At 41.0% G+C, this 20,315-nt stretch overlaps 1 protein-coding gene across 1 annotated transcript in view; it reads right to left on the reverse strand.

Annotated features, from left to right (window-relative positions):
• Positions 1 to 20,315, reverse strand: part of SLC35F4 (solute carrier family 35 member F4) — a 155,589-nt gene that overhangs the window by 113,180 nt on the left and 22,094 nt on the right. The window lies entirely within an intron of this gene.

Genomic DNA, 20,315 nt, shown 5'->3' on the forward strand with positions numbered 1-20,315 from the left:
TTTAAAATGAAAATGACATATGAAGAATAATCACCAATTGATTTATGAAAATCCACTTCAGAAAATCGTATTTTTTTCTCATGCAAAAAATAACTGTTGATGATAACTCAATAATTAAAGCTTCATTTTAAATGGCTTCATTTTCAAATTGATTAGAGTGAAATGTCCTGAAGGGATGTTTTAATTTGTTTTTGTTTCTCCTTTGCTGTGTCCTATGCAGAAGTGGATGGAGGTTGGATAGACCAGAATCACTCGGCATTTACATGATGGCATTTTTCCCTACCGCATCCTTCAGTGTCCTTGTCAGGAGTCATTCTCACCACCCCTCCTCCTCTTTCCCCTCAGGAGCCTGCCTTCAGTGAGTCATGTGGTTGGCAGGAAGTGAATTACAGTTCTTAGCTCCAATACTGTGTATCTGTGAGGTCAAGAATGTGATGGGCTATCCTTTTCATAAAGGGTGCAAGAAGAGACACCCTGTTAAGCCTCCCCACCCTATTTTTCCTTTGCCTCCTGGTCACACAGTTCCTATGCATTTCCCAGCCTCCCCTGAAGGGAGGTGGGTTCATGTGACTGACTCTGGCCAACAGAATGTGAGTAGAAGTCATTCCTGGCACCTTCAGTGACCCTGAATGCCCTCTCTTCGTCTGTAGCTGGAGGAAGCCAACACAAAGACCTAGAGGAAACCAAAACCCCAGAATAGAAGGTGTGTGACTTCACAGTCCCCGAGTGACTATGCAGCAGAGGACCCACCCCCACTAAAGCCAACACTGGACTACAGGGTGAGGCGAGAAACAACCTTTTACTGTCACTTTGATTTTGAGATAGTTTATGAGGTTAGTCTACCCTGACAAATATAATGCATTAAAACAAATGCTTAACTCTTCCTAGTATTTGAAAATTGTTCCTCTGTGTAGCCCTTAAAATGACCCCTCTTTGGTAACAGTGATGACACTGTCACTACTTGTAGAGCTTGGTCATTCTGCAGGAAATGTGCTTCCAGATACTGACCAAAACGATCAAAGCCTGTGTCACCCCAAGCCATCTTCTGGCTGCGTCTGCTCTGGAACTTGCTGGGTTTTCTCCTCGATAACCCTTCACTGTAACCGGCACAATAACTAAGTAGGATTCCCAAGCTTTAATCACAGAATCTTGCTTTTCCCCATTGTCTCTTTAAAACTGTCCAGGTCCTTCTCTTAACCCTGAATTTTACTTCAATCTCATGATTAGATTTAAAAAAGAAAAGGAATCTGCTGTCATTTTACATCACAGTTGCAATCCCAGTTCATTATTTAAAAGTGTCAAGATGGATCAATCCTCCTTCAAAATTGAGACTTCCCCCTTCCACATGCCCCTCCCTGATCTGGGCCAGCGGCCACCTGCTCCCTCGTCTGACCAGAAAGGGGTCTGGTTAATATCTTCTGTATTCAGTTCTTTCCCTCCCATTTACCCACATCTGTTTCTGACCTGCATCCCACCCAGGAGGGAAGCTGCAAGGGGAAGGAAGTAAGAGAGAGGAAAACTCCTACTCGAGGAGTAGTATAGTAAGAGAGTGCTATTCTTTCTGGTGTTGGTAGACATTTAAAGCTGACATTTTCTATTGTATGTATCTTTTGGGGTCCTCTGGATACTCCCCTCTGGGTCCCTCGGACTGCGGCACTGGTGATGTATCAACGCCTTTCATTTGGCTGCCCACTCCCAACACCCTCAGCTTCTGCCCCCAAGGCCCCCCCACCTCAGCCCCCACCAGTGTATCACTGCACGGCCATTTATTGCCACAGTCTCCTCATACTGACTGAATCCCATTGTAATTAGTCCAGGCCATTGGTTCCACATTTAGTCACTAGGTTCCACATTCCATGAGAGAGGCGGGCAGTGTGATTATCAGAGGTGGCAGCAGCTCACCATCCCATCTCGCTGGGTCCTTTGATATCTCAGAGGGGACAGGGGATTGGGTGACAGACTCCAGTCTTCCAAGCCCCTCTACCCACAGGGTCACATTGTAAGCTCTCTGGATGTCTGCTGGAAGTCTCCTCCTCAGGTCTGAGCTGAGGGGGTGAGAATCACAACGTAGTTTAGGTGGAATCACAATGCAACTTTCCCTCTTTTTTTTGAGACAAATCCTCACAAAATTGTTTTAATTTGAACCTCAGTTCACTTATCCTTGTCATGGCTGAGGGGCTTAATGAATCATGTCAGTGATTTCAGCCTTTTTTTTTTTCTAGATTCTGTACAGCGTGCACTTGATTTATTCAGAAGGCTGTTTGAGAACCGAATTGTTTGAAATGGGAGACATTTGAGAACTGAGGTGGGACTCTGTATAATTTTAAGACCGTCCCTCCCCCCACTCCTTATATTTTTTGAGAAAACAGCAAATCAAATAAACAATTTATTTAACAGGCACTTGGCCACGCTATTGTTTCAAATTCATGGACGATTTTTACAAAGCATAAACCTCAGCATAAGACATTATTAGACTTTCAACTAATGGCCTGTGTCTATTTGTTTTGCTCAAGGAGGAGCTCTAGGATAAATCCCAAACCCCTCTAATTATCTCTCCTCCCAGGTTTCTTCTCATATAATTTCTGTAAAAAAGAAAACGCAGAAGTAATCACCGAGTCAGGCAAAATCAATATAGCTGCACACCACCAAGCAGGCACTTTCCAGCAAGCTCCAGCTGAGATCGCAGGGAGCTTGACCAGGGAGTAAGTGTAAGTGTAAGTTTCTCACACTTAGATATATATTTGAATCTTTGAGAGCATTTTTTAAAAATACCCATGCCCTAGACCCAAAGCCAGAGATTGTGATTTACTTGGTCTGGGAAAGAATGGAGAAACTTCTCAATCTCCCTGTGCATTATAATCTACCCAGGCCTGACACCACCATACGAGAAAAGCTATGAGGACAGCTGGTTTTGCAAGAAATTTGAACACCAACAGAGAGTAGATTCTCAATAGTAGTAACACATGGTAATCCAATAGACACAGTGGGCCAAATTCTCATGTGATAGGAAAATTGGGGGGGGTGGGGCTAGAGAACGCAGGTAATGGGCATATTTAAATTTTATAAAGATTATCCTTTTATGGCAATAGTGACCTATTCTTCCCACACATACCCCCTGAAACCCTTAAAAGCAATTTTCTTTTAAATCTCATATAAGCAGCCTGTGCTCTCTGCCAAATTCTTAAATATGCACAAGGAATCCACATGTCACAATGTTGCCCCAAACCAGCTCCTTCCACCTGTTGCTGGTAATCCAGAGGATAGGAAGAGGAGTCAGAGGACTGCTCTTCCAGAAAACAGCAAAAGTTCTCTGGGCAGCCACCTGATGTGCCACGGGGTTGAATTCAGCAATCCAATCTTAGGAAACAAAGCTGAGCAGAGCTCCACAAGAATATCTTGAAAAGAAAACAATATTATATTGCAACAATTCCCCATAGCCCAAGCTCACCTGCACTTTTTGGCTGTATTACACAATAGGGTGTTTTTAAACAGCTGTCCTGGTAATGTCTCATATAGGAAAGAATCGCTATATAATCTGAAATAGCTGTTAGACTTAGATTTCTGGGTACCTGTTATGCCCAAAAGCAGTATGCCAGGTCCTGTGATGGACAGAAAATATAATCCATGGGCCTGGCCCTCAAGGCAATGGTGATTTTGTTGACACGGGAAGGTACACACACAGGCTGTGACATGCAGGCACCAAGTGAGGTGTACAGAGAAAAGCTGGCACAGAAGGTCAGAACAGGAGACCGCTGGTGGCAGGAGTCACTAGGAAAGCTTCCAGGCAGGCAGGAAGATTAAACCAGATCTTGAAACATAGTTGGGAGCTCAGAAGGGAGAGATAATCAGGTAGGGAGTACCTTGAGCAAAAGCCCTCTGGCAGGAGCAGAGGGTGCCTACAGGTGGGGAGGGGTCGAAGCCCGGGCTCTGGAAGTGACTCTCAGCAGGTGTGCTGTGGTCGCCAGTTTGCAGCACCTGCTCAATTTCATGAATGTGAAAAATATAGTCGTGCTACCACTGAGGAAAGCTATCAAAAGCAACATCCCTTTGTGACAGAATCCAAGCTGAGAGACTTGCACAAGGCAGTATAAAGCAGGCCTACAGCTCACAACTATAAAGGGGGGCGGGCCAAATCGGCAAGCACAGGAGACTGGTGTGACTCGGGAACCCAAGGGAACTTTTCCTCTAAAGTAGGGAGGTGTGGCCCTGGCACTGTGCCCAAACCTCAACACAGCGCCAAAAGATGGCCAAGAGGATGAGGATGCCGCACTGCCAGTGGCTGCCTTTGTGAGGGCCACACGACCACTTGCTAAATATGTGAGGTTGTGACTGGTGGATAGTTTTGTGTGGGTCTTTTAATCCCTCCCAGCACGCAACAAATAATTCTAGTATTTCAAAGAATGAAGTGAATTTAGAAAAGAAAAATGTTGAGAACCTTGAGCCTGTGCAGTGCAGCGTGGCTGGGTTTTAACAGGAGAGTGACCGTGGAAAGAACACGGCAGGAGAGATCATCTTGTCATTAATGCCCATTGGGGTGGAAGCAGGAGAGCATCTACAAGCAAGGACAAACTTAGTTCAGTGTTTCTGATGTATTAGTTTCGAAAAGTAGGAAAAGGGTGTGTCCTTTTCTACTTTTCAACAAAATTTTAAATACTTTCTCTTCTGCCTAGGAAAAAAAACAGCAATGTAAGTAAAACCTAGTAAATATTGCCCCAAAATGTTTCCATAGTAATAGTTCTCCCTTATATATTTTCCCAATATTCCAACTTCATAACATTATAAACCTCAGTTTCATGATCTGTAAAATGGAGTAAGTCACCTCTTTCTTTAAAAAAAAAAAAAGAGAGAAGATTTTTGTTTGGGGCTCCTTAGCTTTGGGCAAGAAAAGTACTTGTTACTGGCCAAGGATGAGTAAGCCCCAAATATAAGGGTTACAACCCAATTTCATTTATACATGGAAATCCTAAAAGATATCTAGATATCTCTAGGGACACTTACAGTGTATCATGATTAAAAATTCAAAATATACTGAAGGAGTCAAGTGACTAGAAACTCAGTTAAGAAGCCAATAAATTAAAATAATTTTATAGGCCTAATAATAAAGCAAACTTACATCATAGGTATTATGTTTGATATTGCTCAGAATTAATGTAAGGATAAAATTAAAAGATTTGTTAGAAAGCACTTTGCAAACTCTAATGCACCTAAGACAGTTTAAATCATATGAAAGCTATGAATTCTAATACAGGAAGCTGATAATTAGAGTGTTCAGTGCTTACAGAAGGTCCCACTGTGCTCTCACGGTGGGAATCAAACCCAGGACCCCACTACTAGTGATGACCGTTCCCTAGTCAGCAGAAGATATGCTCTGGGCTCAAAACTCAGCTCGGCCACTGACTAAACATATGGCTTATGAAAGTTTCTTTATTTCTCTGAGCCTCAGTTTCCTCGCCTACAAAAGAAGAATGATAAAATCGACTTCATAGCATTGTTGATAGGATTAAAAGACATAGTGCATAGTAAATGCTCAGCACAGTGCTTGATAAATGGAAGTTATTATGATGATTGTTGCCATTTTGGGCCATTTTCACTGAACCAGGCATTACCCAATTCTAGTCGCTCTTAGGTCAAGATTTCTGGTACCAGGCAGTGCTTAGGCAGTATCAGAATTATCAGGACGTGTCTTCAACATCTTACCACTTCCTTCCAAATGCTCCTTTCCCAGATTTCACCTCCTGGGTTGGAACCTCATGTAGGCTTGGGGGAGTAACCCAAGCCTGCTGTCCTTCTCTCTCCTTTTCCACTTAATGTCAGCTATGTCTCATTCCTTCTGGATGCTGCACTCTGCCTTCTGAAGTAACAGCTAATTACCTGAAGGACTAATCTACCGAAGTATTGCCTGCTAAAATTGGATAGTGCATTACTTTCCTCTCCCTGAGATGCCATCATCTGAACAGAAAGCCCATGGGCACACAAGCTATGTACTAAACCATAAGGATGGCTCTGCCTCCTATAAATTCAGCTCAGTACCTCCATGTCTGAAAATCTACAGAGCACAGAAAACTAGGAGGTTGGATAGGGTTTGCATAATTAAGAGGGGGAATAAGCAGTAAAATCAATTTCCCATAACCTGATCTGCAAGAATATTTTAAAAGCCATGCCTGGCAAGAAAAAAAAAAAGATTGGGTCATGAGGAAAAAGTATTCCCTAAAAAGAAGTAGAAATAAAATTAACATATTAGGTAGATATGAGAGCAAACCAAATTTTCCTCTTTAAATATAAGTGTAAAGGCTCTGACTGGTGTGGATCAGTTGGTTGGGCATCATCCTACACAGCAAAATGTCAGCGGTTCAATTCCTGGTCAGGGCACATGCCTGGGTTGCAGGTTTGGTCCCCATATGGGGCACATACAAGAGGCAACCGATCAATGTTTCTCTCTCACATTGATGTTTTTCTCCCTCTCTTTCTTCCTCCCTCCGCCTCTCTCTAAGAATAAATAAATAAAATCTTTAAAAAAGTAAGTAGGAAAAAAGTAATTAGCCAAATACAATATGCAACCAGATCTGACAAGGAGAGAAAGAAGGTTAGAAAATGTAGCCACCCCAAATGTGCATTCCATGGTGTGAAATACAACATCAGCAGGGTTAGAGCTTTCTCCTGGTCCTGAGGGCTTGGACTTGGTCTCTCAGCTCCTTCAACTTGCTACCAAAGAAGGTTCCCCTAGCAGGGGTGTTCAACCCTCAGCCTGTGAGCCACATGTGGCCCAGGATGGCTATGAATGCAGCCTAACACAAAATCATAAATCTACTTAAAACATTATGAGATTTCTTTTGTGATTACATGTTGCAATGTATTTAACGTGTGGCCCAAGACAACTCTTCTTCCAGTGTGGCCCAGAGACAGCAAAAGGTTGGACACCCCTGCATAGCATCATGATTATGCTACACTCTCTAAAAATATTATTTGTTTTTCTGAAGGTATCAGATTAAAAGAAACACTTTTTCATTTACAGCAATGCCTGTGCTTAAATACAGACAAGTAATATTTGATGTAAAGGAATATATATGTATAGAATATAGAAAATAACAAGAGGAAAAATCCAAGTCATCCATAATCTTTCCCAATGAATAATTGCTAAAGAATTTTTTCACAACTTCCAGCCAAGATGGAGGCATAGATAGATATGCTCCCCTTCCTCATACAACCAAAAGAAGAAAAACCAATTTAAACACAAAAACAACCAGAAACCAAAACTGCAACAAAACTGAACTGTATGGAAGTCTAACAGCCATGGAGTTAAAGTAGAAACATTCATCCAGACTGGTAGGAAGGGTGGAGACTGGCAGCCAGGGCAGAGAGGATGCACAGCAAGGTGGCAGCTGGCAGACTGGGTTGTCCTGCATTTGCATGTAGAAAAATGGGGAAGAACAACTGGGGAGCAAGACAGACCTTGCAACCCAGGGTTCCAACATGGGAAAAGAAAGCCTCCAAACCTCTGGCTATAAAAACCTGTGGGCATTTCCATGGTGGGAGAAACTCCCAGTCTCATAGGAGAGTCCATTGGAGGGACCCATGGGGTCCTAGAATGTACACAAATCCACCCACCTGGGAATCAGCACCAGAAAGGTATAATTCGATTGTGGGTAGTGGAGGAAGTGAATGAAAGGGGGATGAGAGCCAAGCAAGCTGCATTGTTCTCTCTCTGACCCCTCCCCCACATACAGCACCACAACAGTGATGTGGGTTGCCCATCCCTGGTGCATACCTAAAGCTCCACTCCTTACAATGGAACAGGTACACCAAGAGAAAGAAGTATGGCCCAAATGAAAGAAAAGATCAAAACTCCAGAAAAAAACTAAGTGATAAAGAGATAGCCAACCTATCAGATGTGAAGTTCAAAACACTGGTAATCATGATGCTCACAGAAATGACTGAGTATGGATGCAAAATAAAGGAAAAAGTGAAGGCTATGCAAAGTGAAATTAAGAAAAATATTCAGGGAATCAACAGTGAAGGGAAGGAAACTGAGATTCAAATCAATGTTTTGGAGCAAAAGGAAAAAAATAAATGTTTAACCAGAACAGAATGAAGAAAAAAGAATTCAAAAAAAGCAGGAGAGGCTTAGGAACCTCCGGGACAACGTTAAACATTCCAACATCTGATTTGTAATGGTGCCAGAGGGAGAAAAGGAAGAGCAAGAAATTAAAAAATTATTTGAAAAATTAATGAAGGAAAACTTCCCCAATTTGGCAAAGGAAATAGATTTCCAGGAAGTCCAGGCAGCTTAAAGAGTCCTAAAGAAGTTGGACCCAAGGAGGAACACACCAAAACACATCATAATTATGTTACCTAAGATTAAAGATAAGGAAAAAATCCTAAAAGCAGCAAGAGAAAAGTAAATAGTTACCTACAAAGGAGTTCCCATAAGACTATCAGATGATTTCTCAAAAGTAACCTTACAGGCAAAGGGGCTGGAAAGAAGTATTCCAAGTCATGAAATGCAAGGACCTACATCCTAGATCCCTCTATCCAGCAAAGCTATCAGTTAGAATGGGAGGGCAGATAAAGTGCTTCCCAGATAAGGTCAAGTTAAAGGAGTTCACCATCACCAAGCCCTTATTATATGAAATATGAAAGGGAGTTATCTAAGAAAAAGATCAAAACTATGAACAGTAAAATGACAACAAACTCAATATCAACTATCAATAACTGAACCTAAAAAATAAAAACAAAAACAAACTAAGCAACAACTAGAACAGGAACAGAACCACAGGAATGGAAATCACATGGAGGGTTTTCAATGGGGAGGGGTTGGGGGGAGAATGGGAGAAGAGGCACAGGAAGTAAGAAGCATAATTGGTAGGTACAAAATAGACAGGGGAAGGTTAAGAATAGTACAGGAAATGGAGAAGCCAAAGAACTTATATATACGACCCATGGACATGAACTAAGCGGGGAATGCTGGAGGGAGCAGGGGTGCAGGGCAGAGAAGGATAAAGGGGAGAAAAATGGAACAAATGAAATAGCATAATCAATAAAATATACAAAACTTTTTTTCACTACCAGTTTACATTCGGTATTACCTTATTTTGCCATTTAAAATGTGTACCCACATTTTGGCCCAAACTTTCAGGAAAAAAATCTTTCATTTTAATGTTTTATTTCAATTATTTATTTATTTATATTTAGATACTTATTTTTTGTGTTATAAAGGAATTTTAGCATTTATTTTTTAACATAGTATGGCATAAGAAACTGTATGTAACAAATAATTACAAAGCAGAAGAACAGATACAAGTTACAAGAATCTATCTTGCTCTGCGGGTACGATTCTTGTTGAATCGTTGGCCAAACTGCTTTCACTGCTTTCACATTCACCTTAAGTTCAACAAACCCAATTATTGGATTCCCAGGGTGGTATTTTACATGTAGATATTGTTATTGCTTTCTAGAGTTACACTTTTAATGCATAAGTATAAACAAAAGAATTAAAAACATTTATATAGATACAGAATTAGCACTACCCATGTATAATATGCACCCTTATTTTTCCCTTAAAAATTTGGGCAAAAACTGTGTATTATACATGACAAAATATGGGTATTTTATATTAGTTTAGGTGCACAGCACAGTGGCTAGACAATTATGTACCTTACATATATATGTACATAAGTGTGTGTGTTTATAAGTGTATACATACACTTACATACATATATATAAAAAATTGGGTTCATCTATGTTTAAAATCATGTTATATAATATTCTTTATAAACTTAATTTCATGTAATACTATATAGAGGTACTTTAACTTAAACCATTTTCACAATGCTAAACATTGTTACTTATACTATTATGAATTATTATAATTAACAATATTATGTGATTATTTGTGTACATGTCATTGCAATTCCAATTATTTCCTTTTGGTGGATTGCTAGAAGTAAAATTACTAGGTTGGCAAGTCAAATATTTCAAAGGCCTTTACCATAAACTGCCATATTTATTTCTATCAAGATTATAGCAACTTATCATCCTACTAAAAAATACAAAATATTCATCTTGTCATACCCCCAACATACAATGACTGTTGTTTTTAAAACAAGAAAATAAAGGAAGATGTATTTTTGAATCCAGGAAGTTTGTAGCTTCTCAGCCAAATCACTCCAGTAGCCATTTTCCTGAGTAAATCAAGATGTAAATATTGTAATAACACCAAGCACAATGAACAGAATACTAATGTTACAAGCAGGTTCTTAAGTGACCCATTGTATCATCTCCTCAAACAGTCAGTCAGGGTCCCAGCACAAACTAGGCCGCTCTACGATGGGGAGTTGAACGTATAAGTGAGTGTTTACAAAAAGTGGTGCAGAGTCAAGACTTGCAGGAGGACTGCAGACCAGCGTGAAGGAGCTATGCCATCCCTAGGCCTAAAGGGGAGGGGAACGGACCAGGACCAATCACTGAAGAGAGAAAGGATGCCTGACGGTAGACGCAGCCCAGCAGGGGAGAGCCAGAAGAGGGACAATTTGACTTCATTCCCTTCCAGCCCTTCCTACCAGAGTCTTCCATTAAACCAGCACAGTTTCACCCAGAGGGCAGGGCAATGGAACCTGGTTATGATGCACTGTATGTTTGTGTCCCCCCAAATTCAAATGTTAAAGCCCTAACCCACAGTATGATGCTCGTAAAGGATGAGACCTTTGGGAGGTACTCAGGTTTAGATGAGGTCATCAGGGTGGAGCCCCCAAAATAAGATCAGTGTCTTTATAAAAACAGAAAGAAACCAGAGTCCTCTCTCTCCACCCTGTGAGGACACAACAAGAAGGCAGTTTGTCTGCAAGCCAGGAAGATTGCCCACCAGAAAAAGAAATGGCTGGCACCTTGACGTTGGATGTCGTAGCCTCCCAAACAGAGAAATAAATGTCTGCAGTGTTTTGTTATAGCAACCCGAGCAGACTGAGACACTGGTAGATACAGTCATACAGGCCTGCCTCTCAGGTCACAGAGGATGAGGGTGGGGAGTGGGTTTGGAGGGGCGAGCTGAAACCATCCCACAGACAGGTAGTGAGAGACGAGCAGATCTGCAAGGTGGCAGCAATCTGTGCTTCACAAACCACCACGCTAAATAATCCACTGGTGTCATTATTTTCTGTGGAATTCTCAAGCAGCAAGTGGCAATATGACGACGTAATCATTTCCCTTTACTTTACTAATTTACAAAGTAAAGATCTGAAAGGTTTTTTCTTCTCAAGAGATCAGAGGATATTTGTGGGTCCAATAATGTCTTTGAAAACCAGAAGAAATATTAACTATGTCTTTAAATTACCCAGGCAGAGGGATGTATTCTAATAAGCCACTGAGTGAAAAACCCTACTGCGATTGAATTTATTTTTCCAGAGAAATGGAGGAAATAGTCATGAATGTTTCATTAAGACTCCTCCTAATCATAAATGTATGTCCATGTCTTAACAAGTACATGTTGTTAGCACTGCAACTATCCAAGCCAGCAAACAATTCTGCGAAATTGTCTTTAGTCCCTCGCAAATGACAGAAGTCCCACTGAGGCTTTATCACACATTATTTAGTAAATCCATGAATCTACAAACCAAGAGACATGGAAAACCATGGCAACCAGGAACAAGATTGGAAAGGCAGCTAGGGTTTGAAGGACAACACTGGGAGGGATACCTGAGCTCTGAAGCCCACCCCTCCCAGCTCACTGGACTTGACCTTGCCTTGGCCACTCCTCTTGCCTCTGCAGACTCAGCACAGGAACTTGTAGCTGGAATGGTCTTTAGGAGTTTAACTGGTCTAAGTCCCCTGCTTGCAGACACATTATTATCATTTTATACATGAGGAAAATGAGGCCAGAGACTTCAAGTAGCTTGTCCAAGGTCACAGAACTAATAAACAGAAAGACAGAATACTAGAACTCAAGTCCTGATCTTCCTAACCCAGTGCTTTTACCAACTCCAATTTTTGTATGGGCTGGTTGTGTAAGTGAATGGAGCAAAGGAAAGATACTCAAATTCTCCACATATCTCTGATGGTGATAAACATGCTGTTATGGCCACTGATAATGGCATACTAAAACTGAAATTAATCTATAAAATTGCACACACCGATAATTTTACATCTCAGAGGAAATTTATCCTTCAGAAAATATCATAAAATATAGCAGGTGCTGGTTTTTATCAGCATAGCCAACGCAGATCCAGTATATTTTTATTCTTTCCAAGTCCTCATAATTGTTAGAGAATTTGTTCATTTGGTTAATGATAAGTATTTTAAGAACAAGAGAGCAAGTATCTATTGAGTGATGTTAATTAAGCAGACAAAAATTACAAAAGCGTAAAGAAGTACAAGGATAAAAGTCCTCTACTTAGAGCTAAAAAAAGCAACACTAAGATAAAGCTTACAGCCACTTGGTTACCATCATCATCATCATCATCATCATCATCACCATCCAATCTCAGGGCAATCTCATTTGAGACAGAGAATTCTCATCTTCTTTCATGGTCTCTCATGAGTACCTCAACCCTATCCCTAAATGAGGTTTGTCAAGAACCATCCCTGCTAGGTTAAGTCAGGTTTTTTTCATTCATTCTTTTGTGAACATCAAAACAGATTCCCAAGCCTTGCAGCTCCAGAGCATCTGAGTCAGCGTTCTGGGATGGAGCCCAGGCACCAGTGTGTTGTAAAAGCTCCCCAGGTGATTCTGATGAATCAAAACACAGATGACTGGGCTCTGTCCCAGAACAACCAAGAAACACTGCGGTTTAAGTCCTGGGAGACCTGTGTTGTGAACAGGCTCCCCTGAATTGATTCTGATGCATACCAAAAAATTAGAAATACTCCCGCAACTGACAGGCATAAATCTCTCCACACCTCCACAGGGGATCCATTGGAACGATCATCTATGTTAAATGGAAATTCAAATACAGACAGACTCCAGTCATTCCCACGGCTAACCTCTCACTGGCTTTCCATTTTGGATAAATGTTAAATTTGCTCCTTAGGGCAGCTGCTGAGTATATTTAAATATACTGTGGAGACTGCATGCACAACTCTGATGCATTTCTTATTGTTTTTTCATATATTCACATATCACCTTTATGAGCACTAGCTTCACACCAAATAATAAAAATGTACATTAAACAAAAATACAAACCAAAGTGCCATTTTGAAAAAGTGTTTAATTTTACTCTAAGAATCTTTTTGTTCCCTCCTTTTAATATATTAAAATAAATTTGAATCCATTTACAAAATCTGTGTTGATTTAAGTAAAACAAAATAAAACACGTCATTAAAATTTTATGTTAAAGTAATATCAGAGGCAGACTCCAAAATCCATCTAAGACAAGAGCAACCTGACATTTTAAAAAACACTTTTCAAGAAAACAAGTCACCAGTCATGACATCTTAAATTTTCAGAATACAAAATGTCAACACCAAAGGACTGAGTGGGTAAAAATTGAGAACAAATGGGTCCAGAGAAGTCAAGTCTGTTTCAAACAAAACAAACTACAAGATTCTGCACCTCACTGAGTAGCTGCATAGCTGCAGCACATGGGCATATTCACGTTTTCCCTTTTTCTTTTTTCCTCTACAGGTTCACTCTCTCTGCTTTGTGCAAGCCTGAATGGTGATCCATAAAAATGTCATAAATTATAGAGTGCAAATAGTGTCAAATCCTGTGCTCACAAGGGACCCAAAGTGGTAATCCTGTATTCCTCGGTTTTAAATACACAGGAAAATGCTCTGGCCTACCGTGTAAAAGGATGACATTTGCAAAAACACCTCGGTGGAGCTCATCGCTGATTTCTGCTGCCAGTGAAGGGAGGGGAGACAAGAAGATGAGCTGGATAATAGCGTGACTACACTGTCATTCTATTCATGAAAAGTCCAAATACAATGGGAGGGCAACAGTATATTTACTCCAACTAAAATTAGATCAAATCCTTCTTGTCTAGCTTGCCAGATTTGTTGAAGTGCTAACAGACCAATACAAATATTGTTCTTTGCTGCACAAACTTGAAAACAGAACTGATGTTATTCATTATCCCCATGGGGCGACCCATGCTTGGAGTAAGGGCTCACTTCATTCTCCCTCTGATGCTATAATCATATTGTTGCTCCTCATTAAAGACCAAGTTCTTTAAAAGGCCATCTAGTCCAGATAGGTCATGCAGGATGTCTCCAGTTAACCCCCACAATTCACAAGCCATGGTGAAGCCACATTAACTACCGCTATCACTCAACAATCTTTTGTCAGATCAAATAATAGATGAGGAATATAATTATGATTCAGTAATATGAAAAAGTTTACATAAACCAATAGTTTTTAACTCTCCCATCCCTCCTACCTTTCTCAGCACCCCTAAAAAATAACAAATGGACTTCCAGCCAAGGTGGAGGCATAAGTAGACACACTGTGCCTCCTCACACAACCAAAATAAGGACAACAAAAATTTAGAAACAAAAAACAACCAGTACTGACAGAGAATTGAACTGTATGGAAGTCCAACAACCAAGGAATTAAAGTAGACACATTAGTCCAGACCAGTAGGAGAGGTGGAGTCGGGATGGAGAGGGGTTTCAGCAAAGCCATGGCTGGTGGACCCCAGGCACGCAAGGCAGCAGCTGGCAGACCCAGTGAGGTAGCAGATTGTGGAGGGGCTCTGCACACAAGGTGGCTGGCTGACCGGGCAGTCCCACATTCGTGCACAGATAAATTAGGTGAAATTGGGGAGCAAGGCAGACCAGGCAACCCAGGGTCCCAGTGAGGGGAAATAAAGCCTCAAACCACCGATTGAAAATACCTGTGAGAGTTGACGTGCCAGGAGAAACTCCCAGCCTCACAGGAGAGTTCACTGGGGAGACCCACAGGGTCCCAGGATGTATACAACCCCATCCACATGGGAATCAGTACCAGAAGGGCCCAATTTGCTTGGGGGAAGGAGCGGAAGGGACTGAAATCTGGCAGAGAGCAGAGCAAGCACCATTGTTCGCTCTCAGACCCTTGCCCCACATACAGCATCACAACACAGACTGGGTTGCCCTGCCCTGGTGAATACCTAAGACTCCACCCCTCATATGTAACAGGTGCATCAAGACAATAAAAAAAAAATAGCCCAAATGAAAGAATAGATCAAAGCTCCAGAAAAAATACAACTAAGTGATGAAGAGATAGCCAACCTATCAGATGCACAGTTCAAAACACTGGTAATCAGGATGCTCACAGAATTGGTTGAATTTGGTTGCAAATAAGATGAAAAAATGAAGGCTACAATAAGTGAAATACAGGAAAATGCACAGGGAACCAATAATGATGGGAAGGAAACTAGGACTCAAATAAATGGAGTGGACCAGAAGGAAGAAAGAAACACCCAATCAGAAAAGAATGAAGAAACAAGAATTCAAAAAGATGAGGAGAGGCTTAGGAATCTCCAGGACATCTTTAAATGTTCCAACATCTGAATCATAGGGGTACCAGAAGGAGAAGAGGAAGAGCAACAAGTAGAAAAGTTATTTGAACAAATAATAAAAGAGAACTTCCCCAATCTGGCAAAAGAAATAGACTTCCAGGAAGTCCAGGAAGCTCAGAGAATCCCAAAGAAGTTGGACCCAAGGAGGAACACACCAAGGCACATCGTAAAGAGAAGGAGAGAATCTTAAAAGCAGGAAGAGAAAAGGAGACAGTTATCTACAAAGGAGTTCCCACCAGCCTGTCAGCTGATTTCTCAAAAGAGACCTTACAGGCAAGAAGGGGCTGGAAAGAAGTATTCCAAGTCATGAAAGGCAAGAACCTACATCCCAGATTGCTCTATTTAGCAAAGCTTTCATTTAGAATGTAAGGGCAGATCAAGTACTTCTCAGATAAGGTCAAGCTAAAGGAGTTCACCATCACCAAGCCCTTATTATATGAAATGTTAAAGGGATTTATCTAAGAAAAAGAAGATAAAAAATATGTACAGTAAAATGACAGCAAACTCACAATTACTAACAACCACAATTCAAACAAAAGCAAAAACAACTAGAACAGGAACAGAACCACAGAAAGGGAGATCACATGGAGGGTTAGCAACAAGGGAGTGGGAGGGGGAGAGAGGGGGGAAAGTTACAGAGAATAAGTAGCATAGATAGTAGGTTGAAAATAGACAGGGGGAGGGCAAGAATAGTATGGGAAATGTAGAAGCCAAAGAACTTATAAGTATGGCACATGGACATGAACTAAAGGTGGGAAATGTGGGTGGGAGTGGGTGTGGAGAGAGGAGGGGAGTGAAGGGGGAAAATGGGACAACTGTAATAGCATAATCAATTAAATATATTTAAAAACAACAGCAAATGACTGATTTGCATTTCACACCCTCTCCCTTCTTTTGTGCTGCCGCATTGCCTATCAGCAGAATAATACTCAAAATATGACTGACAGGAAAGAGAGAGGGGAGCAGGACAATTCTATAATATCTCTGCCATTAATTATCCACTGAGTACCCAAAAGTTGGCTGGAGAGAAATGGCCTCTGCCTGGTTTCTGCTGTATCAATATTCTGGAGTCCTGGAGGACACCCAAATACAACATGCCTAAAACCTCATCTACCAGTGATTATCCAGGAACACCTTTCCTTTGCCTTGCATCCTCCCTAGACAGTCCAAGTTGCCATCATTCCACCATTAACACTTTGAGGTTACCCTTGGTTCCATCCTATGCTGGTATCAAGCCACAACTAGTCCCAAACAATTTCAACTCTTCCTTCAAGATCTCTCAGAATCTTCCTTTCTTTTCATTTCCATTATTTGGGCTGAGAGTTAAAGAATGAGCAGAAATTTTCCAAGCCAAACTGTTTGGAAGACATTCTGAGAAACAATCCAGAGAAGTTATCTAATAATGATGCTAATGATGAAAACATTAATAGCTACTTTTTTTAGTGTCTACTCTGCCCCTAGGCACAATGCTAAATATTTTTACACATATGATCTGATTTAATTCTCACAAAATCCAAAGAGGAAAGAACTTTTAATATTCCTGTTTCCAAAGTCATAAAGCTAGATGAGAGCTGGAACTCGTACCCAAGAGGGCATTGATCCAAAATAAATGCTCTTTTTAGCCACTTCTCTACATTTTCTCCCAAAACTAATATTCATTTGTTCACTGAATATCTATCTGGTCAAGTGCTATCTGAATCCCAAGTACTGTGCCCTCAGTCACATACAGAATAAATCAATATTCACATGCTCCAAAGTAACAGTATATTTACTCAAGCTCCAATGGATAAAATTTGTCATGCAGACTAGAGCAAATAGGCTAAAAACAGAATGAACAACAAGCTTTGTTACCCAGCACTCAATTAAGTAAAGATTGTGCTATCAGAAAATAAGGATTTTTTGAAAGGAGGAAACAAAGTATAAGCTATAGTGAGGAAAACACATAAATGAGGCTTTGAAAAAGTGGATGCTGTGATTGCCATGAATCTAGGCTCTCAAAGTCTGAGCCCCATGCACCCTCACTCCTCTCAAGGAGCTGGAGGTTAACCGTCAGATCACCTGATCATTAATCCCAACCGAGAAATCCTATACACATGATTTAAGATGGCCTGAGGCTGCAACAGCACATCCAAATGCCCTGAAAGAATGAATGTTTCCAAGAGTAAGTCTTGCATTCCTTCCTTACCTGAACATTCTAGGCCTGTGATTATTTCAGTCCTTTGAGGGCCACAAGTGCCACTGAGTAGCTAAAGGACCTCATAAAGATGTTTAGAAAAACACATATGTCCTTAGATCAAGACTCTCTCATTTAAGCAACTATTTCATTTGTTCTTTATCTGTTTAATTTTTAAAAATCAAGTGTTATTTCTGGCACTGGGGGTGCCTTAATAAAGAAGAGAGAGAAATGTTCCTTGTCCCATTGGACCTCTTCTACAATCTAGCATTTTATTACTAGGTTTTGAAAAAATGTATATAAGAAACCACACAATCAATTAACAGTAGTACACGAATGACTAGCTGTACAGGTATAGGTAATACCTGGATGCCCATCAGAATGCAGGGCTGAGAAAGCGATCAAGGGGAGTTTGAGCCCTAGGTGGTGGAAGGTGATCCAAGAAAGTGAGCAGCTTATAGTCTGGAAGATCTAGCAATAGGTCGTGGGAACCAGGTAAAGGGGCCTGGGTTTGTTGACAGATCTCTAATCCGCAAGAAGAAGTGGGTTAAGGTTTTAGGCAAAGCATCAGTCTCTAGAAGGTGAGGCAGGAAACCAAAATAGGGATTGAGGCATTGGGGTCTTAGAGACCCAAACCCACTCACTCATACCGGGGTGCAGAAGTGGTTGGCTCACAAGGAAACAGGTAAGACTCCATACTTGGAATGGGCCCAAGATCAGAATCATACCCACAGGGCACTGAACTCAGGAGCCACTGACCTGTGGCTTCTCTGTGCCATCCAGTCCCCAGTCTTCCAAAGACAGAGAACTGGTGCCAGGGACTGTGGTGAAAGGCGAATTTACAGGTGAGGGTAAAAGGGTTAAATCCAGCTGTGGGGATTATGAGGGGATTATAAAACTACAAGGATAGGGGACAAAAAGAGCCTTAAAAGTGGTAACCACATTTCACAAGAAAGCTCCTATTATCTTGAAATTCTGGGATGTGATTCTACCAAAACAAAAAGAATGGAAAATTAGAACCAAAAATCAGATAATTACCTAGAAATTTTTGTCTACTGAATGTTAGGCATCTTGATATTTAAAAATCACATAAAAGAGATATTAGAAATATCAAGTTATGTTTGTGCTCCTCTCAGATGTTGACAGTAATAATGATCTATTTTGTGGATACAGCAAATTCTCCACAAAAAGGAATTCTATATCCTGTAGTATTTCTCTCACCCTCTCTCTATAACAGAAAGGCTGGGCTATATATTGTTTATTCTAAGGGTGTGAAAAAGGGTAGAAAAATATGGTGACCAAGCTAAAAAAAAATAAGCAACTAACATGGCTGATGGCTTGTCATTTAAAAAAAAATCACAGAACATTTGTTTCTTTCACCTTTCTTCCATATCTAGGTTCACAGCAGTTAAATGGAGCAATTTTAAATTTCTCCTCTAGAAGGGCGTTCTGAAACAGAGCAGAGGCTAGCCAGCTAAACCTAAAAGGAGCAGGATAAAAGGAGATGTTCCTTGCTGGAGTGCTGGGGATACTCTATTTGCCTCTCTACCCTGCTCTGTGGCCCAGTGCCTGAGCCATGTGTCCTCCACTGTGAGACCCCTTGTTCCTCGGCTTCCATGTTGTTCAACCAATGCTGAGCACCCACCTGCAGGAGATGGGAGGGAGGAGGAGAAAGATATCAAGATATTTGCACTCCAACTCCCTTCCTTAAAGGTCACTACAGGTTACAGGGTCACACCATGCCACACAGGTTCTGTCAGGCAGCCCTCTCCACATAGGGATCCCTCTTTTTTCCCCGTATTTCAGGAATTGCTCCCTCCCTTTGTACCCTCACAGCCCACTCTACCAGCCATACGGCTTCCAGCGTTTCTGATATCCCTACACACTGCCCATCCCTCCTGTAATTGTCCAATAGGAGTGTGTGTGTGTTTCCTGCCAGCATCTGGACAGAGTATTATCATTCCACAGTCACTCCTCCAGTGGACGGGACGTCCACTGGCAATGCTACTTGGGTTTGTGTAAAAAAGTTTTAGTCCTTGGTGCAAAGAAAGGAGGTCTGTTATTTCTACTTGGCCAACCACCCTGAGGGTAGAGTCAAATCTCACCTTCCCCTATATCAGCTCAATAAGGTGAGAGATTTTGGCTTCTGGGTATGGTGAGGAACAAAGAAAAATCGTCTCACCTAAGCCAACTTCAATTCCCCAAAACCGAGCGACCAAGAGAAAGATAAAAAAGGCTGGAGTAGAAAGGGTTTGAAGCTTGGTTTCTCTCCATGTACTTAGAATATTTCTCTCAATTGTATAATAAAAAAATTAAAAACTAAATTTTCAGTCTTTATTTGTCAGATTCTCAAAAGAATTATGATATTCCTCCAGCAGACTCAAAACACCAAAGCAATTTCAATAGCTCTGCAGGATGTTAGAACCACCGGTGGCTTCTCTTAAATTCAGTGTTTGGTTTTGGTTTCCACCAAGTAGTCAGGGGTTTTATGTTCAAGTTTTACCAAAGATAGAAATAGATAGCACTAATGTATCTTAAAAGGTCAATGGTTACCTGTTAAGCATAAGTAAGATTGATTTTTAAATCCCCACTGATCTTATTAACGCCACAGTTGAGAAACTTGGAGCGGTCCATCCTAAGACATTCATCCAGAA

Source organism: Phyllostomus discolor, chromosome 1, assembly GCF_004126475.2.
Source record: "Phyllostomus discolor isolate MPI-MPIP mPhyDis1 chromosome 1, mPhyDis1.pri.v3, whole genome shotgun sequence".
NCBI lineage: Eukaryota > Metazoa > Chordata > Mammalia > Chiroptera > Phyllostomidae > Phyllostomus > Phyllostomus discolor.